This window comes from Vespula vulgaris, chromosome 9 (genome assembly GCF_905475345.1).
Source record: "Vespula vulgaris chromosome 9, iyVesVulg1.1, whole genome shotgun sequence".
NCBI classification, from domain to species: Eukaryota; Metazoa; Arthropoda; class Insecta; order Hymenoptera; family Vespidae; genus Vespula; species Vespula vulgaris.
The window spans coordinates 5403034-5416448 of NC_066594.1; the positions used below are offsets into that span (position 1 = coordinate 5403034).

Consider the following 13415-nt stretch of genomic DNA (forward strand, 5'->3'; position numbering starts at 1 on the left):
CAAACGAGCCGATCGACCGATAAACGATTTTAATAAACTCTCCTTCTTTCTTACGATTTTTTTTTGTGGACGAAACGAATATGAAACAGAGAGAGAGAGAGAGAGAGAGAAATCTTCGGTTCTTAATATCGAATATGCGTGTGTGTCTGTCTTTTCTTTATTTCCTCGGAAAATAGCATTCTACCTTCCTTTATTCGTGATAAATTACAATAGTACATCTATCTATACTTCTACGATATAATAGATTTTTTTCCAAAAGAAACTATTACGAGGTAAATTAAACTAAATTGAAGATTGAAGATAGACGATTAATCGACAAAAGCAAAGCCAACGAGAGTTTGACATCAATTCTCATTAAGATTTCATCGTACGCTTCGGTCGTACCCTTTGATATCGTGCTTTCTTTCTTTATCTTAAAACGCATTCGCGAGTCGTAGCTGAAAGCCGTGCGCACATCGAGGTAGATAATGGCAAGAAGGAGGCCGAGCGAGAACCAGTTTCCTTCGAGAAACGAAGTCGACCGATCGACGATTCCTGACGCGTACGTTCTCCACCCTACGGACTCCCTAAGAGTCTCTTCTTTCATCTCCCACCCTCTTTCACGAAAAAGACTCCCGTCGTGTTTCTTTTGCCCACCTTAAGCGGGTTGTATCGACTAAGTAACAATCACAAAAAACTATCGCTTTTACGTCTCAATATATGCGAGAAAACGAGCGAAAAAGAGACCCGTAAAAAAAAGGACTAAGCAGAAGAGAATGACAGAGAAGGCAGGAGAAAGAGAGAGGAATAAAGCGAGATAGAGACAAAGTAATAGAGGGTGAGAGGAGTTGGCGAGGGTTTCACACTTTTTACAGTGATAAGCGGCGTGCAACGTAACTAATCGATAATCGCATTGAAAGCGCGAAGAAACGAGTCCGACGTGAGGGAGAAAACGTGGCACGCAGGTTACCCAGCGATAAAGCGTCTTAATTCGCTTTTAAATCAAGGCGGATCGTAAGTTTGAGAAGACGAAACTTCGACGAAACGAATTGACGATTTGATTCGGCCTTTTCGTTCTCCCCTTATCGTTTCGAAAGCGAATCCCCTCAGTTGGAAGTTTCTAACTCGCGACTCTCGATCAAGCATTATTCTCGAGTGCTCGAATAAAAAAGATAAAAAAAAATGGAAGGAAGTTAGGGAAAAAAAGAAAAGAAAAGAAAAAAAAAGGAATGATTAGGTACCATAGGAAGTTACGGTTTCGTCCTGGCGACGGATTAATGACGGGCGTCTCACAGTGGGACGTACCGCGTCGGCAAACTTATGAATTCGATGTGTAATTTGGGCAGGCGAATATATGGATTCCCGAGGGGCGCGGAAGCAACTAATATTTTTTCGCGGCCCACGCGTGCGAGCGAGCGCGTACACCCACCGCTTGCAAAAAGGCGAGCCGAGCAGGCCGGACCGGGCCGGGCTGGGCCGGACCGGGCCGGTACATCCGAAAATTCAAGACCGTTAATCAATATCATTGTTAACCTTTCTTTCTCCGCTAAGCGGGTAGACGCGAGTAGCGAAGGCGTAGCAGGAGCAACGGCAGCAATAGCGGCATCGGCAGCAAGAGAAACGGCACCCCTCCCTGCTGCGTCTACTGGTGTACCTTCTTCTCTTCCCTCCTACCCTTTACCATCTTCGCCACTTTATATTTCCTTGTTTTTTGTCTCTCTTTCTTCTTTGTTTTTTATATTTCTTTCTTTATCTCTTGACTCGCGCCGTCGAGGATCTTGTCTCTCGTGACCTCAGGACGCCGAGATGGGCTCGACCGTGTCGAGGTTTCTTCTCTTTTCTCTTTCTCTCTTTCGTCTTCCTTCTTGTTCTTTTCTTCTCTCCGAACGCATCCTCGACGTAATGTTCCGGTAATAACCATTAATTCGTATGATCGGTTTGCGAGCCTCCGCGCATTATTCACAGCCTGCCGCGCCAGACGTCGGATCCAAGGCGATTTCTCAGTTCGAACTCGAATCATCTCTCGGTCGACGATATGTTCTTGCCAAAAGACGTGCTGGAACTCGCTTGCCAAATTTCGATCGAGCACTGTACTCTTCGTGTAGACAAAGAAAGAGAAGGAGAGAGAGAGAGAGAGAGAGAACAAGTACCTACGATCGAGACACAACAGAGCGGATACGATATATGCAAATGCAAAGTTTAGTTCGGTTAGAGATCAATGCGATCTCTTAATTAACGAAGAGCCCGAGTGCTCTCTCTCCTCTTACGTTTCCATTTACTTCCCCACCACGACGTCGTTCCTTCGTTTTTCTCTCCGTCCAACTTCACTTTCTTCCTTGGACTCTCGTTCGATAGGAATCCTATACTGGAGAGCACTAACTCTTCTCGTTTCTCTAACTCCGAGGAGAGGCCAGACGTTTCGAACCTTTTAACCGTCCATTTAGCTGGCAATCCGGATATTACGAAGGATCTCAAAAGAGTATTCTACGAGGGACAGAGAAAGAGAGAAATTATTTTCTAGAGTCGTTCGGTCCGGATAAACACGCGTTATTTGTGACAAATAAAGAAACGAATAGAAATTCGTTCGAAAATTTTCCCAAGGAGTTTTAACAATATCCTTGTAGAAACCGAGTGCTTCGAATAAATATTACCGGGACAATTATTCCCTTGAAAATCTATTTGATTTATTCCACGAAATTCCTTCTAAATAGACCACCAGCAGAGAGAAGGTAGAAGAGAAGTAGAGAACTAGAGAGCCTATAAACCATGCTCCAGCTCTCTGCACATTGCATTCCCAGCTCGTTTTCATAGCCTGGCATCTCTCGTACGTATTACGCTCTTCCTGCCGTTAAGCCTCTTCATCGAGGCGTCGTCCTCCGAGTATATTGCGGATACCAGGATCGGCTGGTGAAACGGTGCACGATGCTTTCGTAGAAGTGAGCTCGTCTTCGACGCTTCTGTACCATGAGAGATATAACTATCTACTCGGGGGTTAAACAGGGAAGAGAGAAGATCGACAAGAACGGGTAGAAAAGGTGTGGGATGATGAGCGAGGGACGAGGGTAGAAGAAGGAACCCCCGCCGCCTGGTTGGTCGCTCGGTTGCAGAGGTATACCGTGAGGATAAGTCGCGGATCTGAGTGATAAACGACTCGGGTGTTATTAATTGCGGCCTCCATTAACTGATGAGGCCCTCTGCTTCTCTTCCCCTATCTTTCTTCATCTCTTCTCTTCCTCCTCCGTGAATCTTCTTCCTCTGGCGTTTCTCAGCTTCGTTTTACTCGAGCTACGCCCGTTCCAAGCTTCATCGCTCTCCCTTCAACCTTCTCATCGTGGCACGTCGAGAGTAGAAGAAAACGTACGAGACGGGGTCAAAGCGAGGAATCACTCGTGTCCGGTAGAGGAAAGGCAAATGATCCGCGGAGGAGAAGAGAGGCAAGATGCTGCCGTGGTATCTCGCAAATGAGCCAGGAGCAGATTACCGATTTTTACCACGGGCCTAATGAATCGGCCTCGTGTCCTTCGCCATAAGTTCGATTTATCGTCTTTCTCTTTTCCTTTTTAAGACTCTCCGTTGTCTTTCTTTCTTTAAGTGGAAATAATTAGAGTCTTATAATATCTTGTAAATCTCTTCCCGTCTCCTCTTCTCTTCTCCTTTCCGTCGCTCTCCTCTTTTATAATAACGATCAAAATATTCATGGAAGGACAAGCACGCTCCTTTTCTGAAGAAGAAAGGAAGTTTTCGCGAAAGAACGTTCTAATGAACGTAATCAAGACGGACGACGGGACGAAAGCTTAATAAAGTCAGGATAGCGCGATAATCACTCGCCGTATCTCCGACTCTTTTGCGAGAAGATGCATCAGACACTGGTCGCGTACCTTGTTCGGTTAGACCGACCACCGCAAATGATTCCAAGAGACACGGTCCGGTACTCTGTCGCAAATGAGAACCGGCTCGCGATTTTTATGGCGCTTTAATTAATTGCTCGGCGTGGCTGCACCACCATCGGTCCACCACGTGTTTCGAGAGACGCGAAGAGCCATCGTGTAATCCGCGAAGCAGCCGGATTATTATTATCATTGTTACTTTCATCCACGGAAGCTCAACGTAACGTGTTTTCGGCTGTCCACTGTGGACGTTATGCTTCGTTATGTCGTACTCACTGAAAGTATGAATAATTCTTAATGATTTTTTACGATATCCCTTTAACGAGCGTACGACCGGTTCCTCATAAAGGAAACGAATCACGTTGGAATTGTCATTAATTAATCGATCTCTTCAATTTTGATTTTTTAACTTATAATGAAATTAAAATGAAAATTTAAATGATCTACGACGTTTAAATCATTATGGAGACTTATCGTCACACGATATCGTCACCAAGGTCCTACAATTATCGGATTCGATTTAATTTTCGCGAAGAATTTTCATAGGGAAAAATACGGAGAAAATATTATCGAAACTGCTCTTTCCTGCGGAAATATCTAACAGAAGATGATGCAATGTGGTTAAACGAGACAAGAGAGCTCGATGGTACGAGCAATACCGAAACGAAATATGAAGAAGAAAGAAACCAAGAGGCGAAAGTAGAAAGGACAAGAAAAATGAAGAAAAAGAAAGAAAGGAAAGAGCAAGAGCGCGGAAACAAAGAGCAATCATAACGATGGTAATCTCTGCGGTTGACGTACAATTGCCTTCGTCAAGGCGCCTAGAGAATAACCAATTTCAGAAGTGTTTATTGCAGGCGGGACCGCGCTTCATTGTGCGCGCCATTAATGAGAGGGAGTTCATGCTAGCGAGTGGAAGAGAGAGAGGGAAAGAGAGAGAGAGGAATATATATATATATATATATATATATATATATAAGAAGAGAAAATAATTGGGAAAGGGAGAAACTCGTATTACTTTTTTAATTTTAATTGTACTCTTCGCCGCCCAATGCATTCTTTCACGTCTCAGAGGCAAAGCCGGAAAGAAAAGCACGCTTATAACTACGAGGCGGTTTGAATGATTATTTCCAGAAACACTTGGAACGTGTCCACCATGAAACGTCTCCAGGAATGTCAAATATTAGGGACGCTAATCGAATCTACCCGTTATCATCCACGTGCCTTCAATTCTTCATCGACACATTCTTTCGCTTTCACGTGATCTTTATTGAACTATTCTTATATCTACGGAATTCATACGTTTATGAATCGTACTTGTTAGATGACTTCGTTGACGGCAATATGACAAAGTTAAAAACAAAAAAAAAATATAAGAAATAGGAAATATACGAATATATAAAAAGAATGAAAAGAGAAAATCGAATCCTTTGAAAAATTAAATATCTATTTCGATGCATATGAAATATTTTTGCCCGATACAGCTCGGATTATTGAAATATTTGTCGTACTAGTGTAGGAAGTATGTGCTTAAAAAAGAAAAAAAAGAGAAAGAAAGAAAAACAAAAATATGAAAGAAAATAATATACAATAACGTATTTATATTATACATATATTCCATAACAATTCATAGCTATAGCTATATCATAACAACGTATGATAGAGATATCGAAAGATTAAAATAGCAAATAGTTTATTGTGATAAACTATTTCTGCAAAAGTTTTTAGGCACTTACAAAAGATCATCGTGTTACGATTTTTAATAAGAGATTCCTTTTTATGGAGAATGAGTCGAACGGAAGAGATTCGTTTTCCATGGAAACTATCTTCTACAGTGAGGTACTTTGTTTCGTGGTATTCGAAGGAAATCATTGGGTGGATAGCTCCGAATCGCATTATAGATCGATCCTTTATCGTTCCTCCATTCTAGTCTTCCATCCCTTTCCTCCCAATAGAAACCAGTGTACAAGTTGCGCGCGCGTTCTCGAGGAAGGAAGAGAAAGAGAGAAAAGTGAAAAGAAGAAAAAAGGAAAAGAGTACAACCGCGGTGCGCACGATCCGTCCTCGCAATTCCGTCCGCGATCACGTTCCAACGATTTAAAACTTTTCTGTTTGCATTCCGCGAGCGCGGTAAAACTTTCTTCTCTGGATTTTGAGCCAAGCAATATACTTTGCATTCGAGATATTCGTTCCGTTGAAGATACATCGAGAAGTAAGAGACGAAGAGGTTGACTCGAAAAAGAAATCGTACGGGAAGACACGTCGTATCCTCGACAACGTTTTAAGTCTTTCCACCGTTCCGACTACTTGTCTTCCTCTTCCCAATTTACGCGGGAAAATTGTAGACTCGTATGCCGGCGTCACTTAGAATCGGCCAAGTTTCACGAAAGAGATGGAATTTTTGAGTACGACCAAGTAAGGACATATCTATTTTACTAGTCAAACTCGTACGACTCGAACGATCTAGATTTATTTTTATATAGCCAAGTTAAAGAACGAAGTTTGATAACAATCCCTTTTAAATTTATTTAAGATCTTTAGAATCGGCCCGGATTTCAAGGATTTTTTCGACGAGAGGGTTCGTTCGATTCGTTCGGTTCGAGTTTGGCATCGAATCCAAGAGAATCGCTTGTTCGAAGGTCGTTCGATAGCTCTTCCCTCGGTAAAGGTATTCGGTGAGCGGGTATAAATTATTTCGACGGGAAATGATCTCCTCCTCACGAATGCCGAAGGGACGGACGGGAGGTAAGAGAGGGCGGATCGGGAGGGAGAAAAATAAGGTAAAAGAGGAAGGAAAAAAAGGAGAAGGAGAAAGAGAAAGAGAAGGAAGGCTGGCGAGTACCGAGAACCCAACACCGGTTAGCCGCCAGAGGCAGGAACAGACGATCCAGGAGTGGCAGGAGATGGAGTGTGAAACATCGGCCCATCCTTCCTCCGGCCTTTCTCTACTCTCGACGATGTTGAAGCTATCGCTCCGTGCCCGTATAAATTGTGTACCGGGTGTCCGAGGTCGGTACCATGAAATACGAAACCTACCAGCGGGAAGGAGAAAGAAGTCTGCAAAGAGAGACAGAGAGAAAGAGAGAGAGGGAGGGAGAGAATTCCTGATCTCGGTCGTAAGTAACATAGAAGGGAATTTTGCAAAGTTAACAAATTTTTGTTGCATATTGTATCTCTCGTTATATATCAAATGAAAAAGAGCAAAGAATTAAGCGCGCCTATCTAAATAAGATACGTAACGTAAAAATAGCAACGAGAGCGATTCTTATGCGTATATGAAAAATCTACTTAAAATCGTAACATATCGAAAATTCTAACTTTCCGGTCTGATAATGGAGCATTCGTTGTCATGAATCTTTCTTTATGGCTTCCAAACTTCTTGAGCACTGTATATAAAGCCGCTTCCTCGCTTCTATCTTTTCTTTTCCTTTATATACGCGTATGTGCATGCATGTGTATATATGTTATACGTTTACTACGTATTCCCGCGTGGATGCTGAAGACGACTGAAAGAGGACGCGCGCGCGCGCGAGAGAGAGAGAGAGAGAGAGAATAAAAAAGAAGAGATGCAGGAAGGTATATATCGAAGATACGGAGATACATAGAATAATATATAGCAAGCATATCAGTTGGTACCTAGTGGACCGTCTATGTAGGCCACGTGCACTTTTACTACATAGAGAGATACCTTTTCAGGGTTGGAATTTGCTGTTGCATAAAACGATGAAAAATTTTGCAGCGACAGTAAGTGCGTGGTCAGAGTTTATACAAGACTAGTCGATAAATTGATGATACGATACACTTATCTTCGTCGGTCGATCGAATTTTTATAACCTTCGATCATACGACGACCCATCTTACACCGCTGGTAAATAGATACTTCTAGTTACATAAAATAAATAACACGAATCACAAGTTTCGAAGTTGAGAAGTTTTACAAGATTTTTCGAATTTTCTAGATCTTCCATAAGTGGAAATGATGATCGGTCGATGATCACGGCATAACAGTGCTGGTACGCACTTACAACGAACCCAGTCGAAGAACATCGAGCGGAACGAGCGAACCGATCGACGGCAATATCCGGATCGAAGGCACGACAAGAGGAAGGCGGGGAAACGATATGAGGAGAACGATAGGAGGGAACGATACGGGCAACGTGCGGCGACTGGAATGCCCGATAATAATTCAATAAGCAGTTATTTATCGGTAATTCGGCGGTCGTTCCAATATCGCCAGGTGAGCGCACGGATCGAGAAACGAAACGAGTGCCGACACCGGTGCAAGAGTCAGAAGAAGAAGAAGAGGAAGAAGGAGAAGAAAGAGGAGAAGGAGAAGAAGAAGAAGAAGAAGAAGAAGAAGAAGAAGAAGAAGAAGAAGAAAGAGAAATACTCGTATAGTCGGAGAAATCGAGAAATGTGGGACGAGGGGTGCCATTAATTTGGCAGCCGTTGTTCGACTCGCCCACCGGACCTTTCGTCGTCTTTACTCCTCCCTCCCTCCCTTCCACCCTTCCTTCTTTTCTTCCTTCCTACTTCTCCACCTCCTTCTTCGAAGTCTTAGCCTACGTCCGAATTCCTCGGCTAACGTTGGAACTGCACGCGTCGTAATATGTCTTTTTCTCTCTCTTTCTCTCTCTCTCTCTCTCTCTCTCTCTCTCTCTCTCTCTCACCTACTCAAGCTTTCTTTCTCTGCAACTTCTCTCCCTTTCTCTTTACCATTCCCATTCTGGAGTCTTTATTGCTTCTATCAACATGCCCTGCTTGATTTATACATCTATATGTTCTGTTACGTTCTACTCTGCGAAGGGAGGCAAAGCCCTGTGTACAACGCGCGTATATGATTCTCTACTTTCTCTCTCTTTCTCTTTCTTCCTGTCTTTCTCTTTCTTTCTCTCTCTTTTTCTTTTTTATCTCTTATACCCTCTCGAAGGACACACGGCATGGCACGTATCTCGCGCAGCAAGGGACCCATCTTAACGGCGAGGGGAGGATATAATGTTATCGCCTCGGATAAGTAGTCTCTGGATCTTACATGCACCAAGAACCCAAGCTATTGTATCGAAATGCATTAAGTCGAAGATAGAAATTCTTTCCGAAGTAGGATGTCGGCTCGACGTCGACTTGAACGTACTTCACTCTCGATATCGTAATTATTTACCAAACGAAATCGAGAAAAAATAAAAATAAAAATGTTCCAGTAGAATAAACCGTGGGATCCGGTGTAAAGTTGATTTACGCGAACTAATCTCGATGCTTCAAAATTCGATGACAAAAATTAATATTTGTCGTCGGTCGTTAGAACGGAAAGAAAAGTTTCATAGTCGTGAATTCGTTAAACATCGTCGTGTTATTTTTCGTCGAGTGTTCCGCCTAGTAATCCTCGAAGGAAAAAGATAGAAATATATACTGAGCCTAAACACTAACCGGAAAGCTTCTAGAATCGGATCAGTGCCAAGGCAAATACGACTCGTTAAATACGAGCATGTTACTCGATAACAGTCCCCTTACCCTATTGCCACCATTATGTTACTACTACTATCACATAATAGTATTATATATACACCTATCGTATACCCTCGTACTCTATACGCACTCATGTTTATGTCGTGGCTACTCGAGTGTTTTGTATCGTAATACGAGTTACCACTTCAACGGAATGCATTGTTGAGCCTGTGACCCGAAGGCTCAGGTTCTTTCCGGCATCGAAAAAAATATGAGTTCTCGCAAAATCTAATGTTACTTCGGGACAGGTTTTTGGGGGGGCTAAGTTTTTATATATCTTATAAGGATCAAATTTTATCGAAGAAACGTTTGGGATCACGAGTCGCGGCAATCGAAAAGGATTATTCGATCTTACAAATAAAATCCCTGAGACGTCCGTCGAAGAGCCTGAAAAATTTTCGGTGAGCAAGCGAGGTAGAGAACGTGCGTGCCACGTCGCATGATGATATGTTTAATAGCCGCATCGACCTCCATCCTCGTCTCGCTTTTACCTGCGCATTCTCTCTTGCACTCCCTCCGATTCCTCTTCGTGGCCCACGTCGTTATTAATGGCAGCATCCTCTCGCGCGGTCACTGCAAGTACCGGCGTAAGAAGCGGAGATGGCACCGATACTATTTCATCCTTTATTTATTTACACGCAAGCCGACGCACGATCTCGCTCGATAATGCGCCCCACTCAGATTTATGAAGTGCGCCGAGAAAAGATCTTACTTTCTTTACCTGCATACGCTCGACTTCGAGTATAAAGAATAAAGGCTCGATTCTCGCAATATCTATGAAGATACTCACCTGAAACAAAAAAGAGATACGCAGGAATTATAATCTATTCTACGATATGTTTTGTTACGATATGTTATGTGTAACCAACTGCGTAACAAACTGTTTAAAATGTTTGATCTATTTTGATGCAATGTCATATGATATTTTCACATATAAAATAATATTGTAATAATTAGGAAACACGTATAGAAAACATGTTTCAAGACTATTCTTGAATTACTGACAATAAGAGGTTGTTTTAAATAATCGACGTTTTAATGACTTTAATCAATCTTTCTCTCGATATTGCCTGTTTTGATCTAAATTTCTTTCGATAGGTATAGTACTATATTTCGTCCTCGGAAAGTCTTTCGAATCGGTAGCGCGGTGAATTAATCGACCGCAAAAAGGCGTGAATCGCTCGTAAAACGTGCGAAACGTTCTTCGTGGTACTTCGTTTCTGCGAGCATCTAACTCCCCTTTAACTATCGCATTTAAACGGCATTCTTTACTTTCCGCGCAATTGGTACGTGCGATACGACCCGGCCACAAAGCGCCTGAGCCAAGAAACGAATTTTCCAGGAGATCCATTTTCCATGCGGGATCTACGAGCGTTGTGCTTTATATGTGCACCGAAGAAAAATCTTCGTTGGTTTTGTCTTACTATCGTCGCGTGGTTGTTTTTTTTTAAGACAACATTTTTTTAAAGACGAAACCACGACAAATGGAAATAATTTCGAGCGAAAGAAAAATGCTTTAGGACATGATAAAACATAGAAATGGAAGAGAAAACCAAAAAAAAAAAAATGTAACGTACAGTTTACGATTACTATGAAAGATTTTCAAAGTAAATTTCATTTACTCGTATGATTTTCTTACAGTCGAACGTAAAAGCAAATTAAACTTTCTATCAACGTAGCAGAAATTATACGTTTGTAGAAAGTGAAGAGATTAAAGCTTCGAAGCTGTAATTCCTGTTTCCGTCTCTCTTTCTCTCAATTTCACTCCCTCACATCCCATCGAAAAAACGTGTAAACGATCTCGCGTGCGGTTAAATGATGCTCCTAACGTTCTAAAAGAAAATCAGTGACTTTAAAGTCCGAACACGAAGGGAGATAGAAAGTGCTGAGATTGGCGAACTTTTTTAGAGCTACTTCTTCTACTCGTTTGAACCAGAAATCAAATCCGTAATGGCTCTCGAAACCGATGGAAGTCAACCATTCGTGAATTGAAACGACTTGGCAGATTTTATCGTAAAAAATCGATATGAAATCGAGCGTCGAATTATCATAACATTTTTTTCATTCATGAATCACAATTTACCAACATATACATATATATTTAATTAATTAAAATAACTCGAACGACTAATATATGAAACTCTATTTTGCATGACAAAAGTTAATCGTTTCCGAATACAGTGCATTAGAAGTAGAATAAGATAGTTTCATAATCTCCTCTCAAGAGATGAACGGTAAAACTAGCGGTTATACCATTTGAACGATTGGATACCTTTAGGCTCAGGAAACTACGGTAAATATACGATACGAGCAAGTCAACTACCACGGGATAAATGTAGGACGGAAAAGGGTTGATGTGCGTGGGTGTAATATGCTGGCACACCGAGCGTCAATAATATCCTCGCGTAAAGTCGTGTGAAGAAGATATACTCGTTATTTAAGTACATCGAAAAGCGAGACCCTTGGTAGATATATTCTTCCTATGAGATCGTACGATCAGAAGATGAGAAGAAAAAATGGCGATATAGTGAAATAAATAGAAACAGAGATGTTTTTTCAAAGGGTTCTCGTACGTCAATGTATTACGTATTACCACATGCTTATTTTTCATCCTTTTTTATATTTTGAATGAAAATATATAAATATGTTTGACAAGATGACCAACAAATCGAAATACATCTATGTACTTGCACGATTATCAGGCGTAAATGAAGAAAAAGAAATAAAAAAAGACAGAGAGAAAGAGAGAGAGAGAGTAACTTATGACGCGTGATTGAAGGAAGCTTGCTTATCCTAGCAATTTCCTGCTAAAGAATCGTTACCCTATCCGGTTTATGTACAAAAGCTTGGAAGCGAGTTTTGGAATCCTGGCAAGTCGTTGGTAACTTTAGAAGTTACGCTGACGTTACGACAAGTCACTCGCAACATTCCAGGGATCTTACTCGTGGATAAGACCACGCTTGAGTGGAAACAATTCCTGTCTAGTACTAGAAGAACAACAGAGAGAGAGAGAGAGAGAGAGAGAGAGAGAGAGAGAGAGAGAGAGAGAGAGAGAGAGAAAGAGGGAGAGGGAGAGAGAAAGTGAGAGAAAGATAGAAAGGGTTTATTTAGAATGCGTGTCACCGTATCACAACTTTCCTTGCTTGAATTATTTCTTTAAAGAAAATTTCAAACGAAAGTCTTACAATCTCAACCATCTAATCTTCCATCTTTTAAGAATGTATAGCAAGAATTGAAATATAGGTGCGTGTGTTTTATTGTCACGAATTCCAGAACGAAGTCTATCAAATTTTTCATTCCCTCTCTCCTTATCTCTCTTTTTCTCTATAGCGAATATTTAATTATATTATTTGTTTATACAAATATTTAATTATAACAAGTCTATTTGTAGTAACTCTTTGAATCTGTAGAAACGAAAGTAAATATGTTATCTAATCGTTCACTGCTATAGAAACTAAGGTAAACCTCGATTATTTACGAGCTCGCCCAAGATGCAATGGGTCTCGTATATCATCTCTATCGTTTAATTTCCATTCATGCGAGAGAACGTACTACTTGCATTCACTTTGACTTGGTACAGACTTGAACGGGTGCAATGATTCCCGTACTCATAGATATTCTCCTTGAAGCATTACGAACTTGGAGAATAGAGAGGAAGCTTTTCGGAAAAGCTTCGATAGATGTGGGTGGGGGCGAGGAGGGGAAGGGATGTTAGCGTGAAGAAGGAGCGTGTACGAAAATCGATGGAGACAAAAGCGATTCGTTAGATTTCGATTATAACATATAAACCTCTATTGATGATACTCGTGAAATCGTCATTGATTGTACTTGGTGATACCCATAGTTGGATGCAAAATCCTATTTTGTTCCAACTCGAACGATACTCGACGATGAAAGGAAACCTGTGAATGTATATAAATAGAAGGATAGACAGACTGAATACATAGGAGCTAGGAAGAGAGTATGCATATATGTGAGGAAGATAAGATGACGAAGAAATATGTGTATACGACTGTTCGAGATAGTTCTATTTGAGTCAATCGTTAG

At 41.4% G+C, this 13415-nt stretch overlaps 1 long non-coding RNA gene across 8 annotated transcripts in view; it reads right to left on the reverse strand.

Annotated features, from left to right (window-relative positions):
- LOC127066381 (uncharacterized) overlaps nucleotides 1-13415 on the reverse strand; it is a 576444-nt gene that overhangs the window by 493008 nt on the left and 70021 nt on the right. The window contains exon 3 of one of the 8 annotated variants that reach the window (XR_007782368.1): nucleotides 7444-10158. The exons of the other annotated variants lie outside the window; for them this stretch is intronic. This is a non-coding gene — a long non-coding RNA (uncharacterized LOC127066381). Of the gene's footprint in view, nucleotides 1-7443; nucleotides 10159-13415 lie in introns of those variants that run through there. 8 annotated transcript variants of the gene reach the window in all.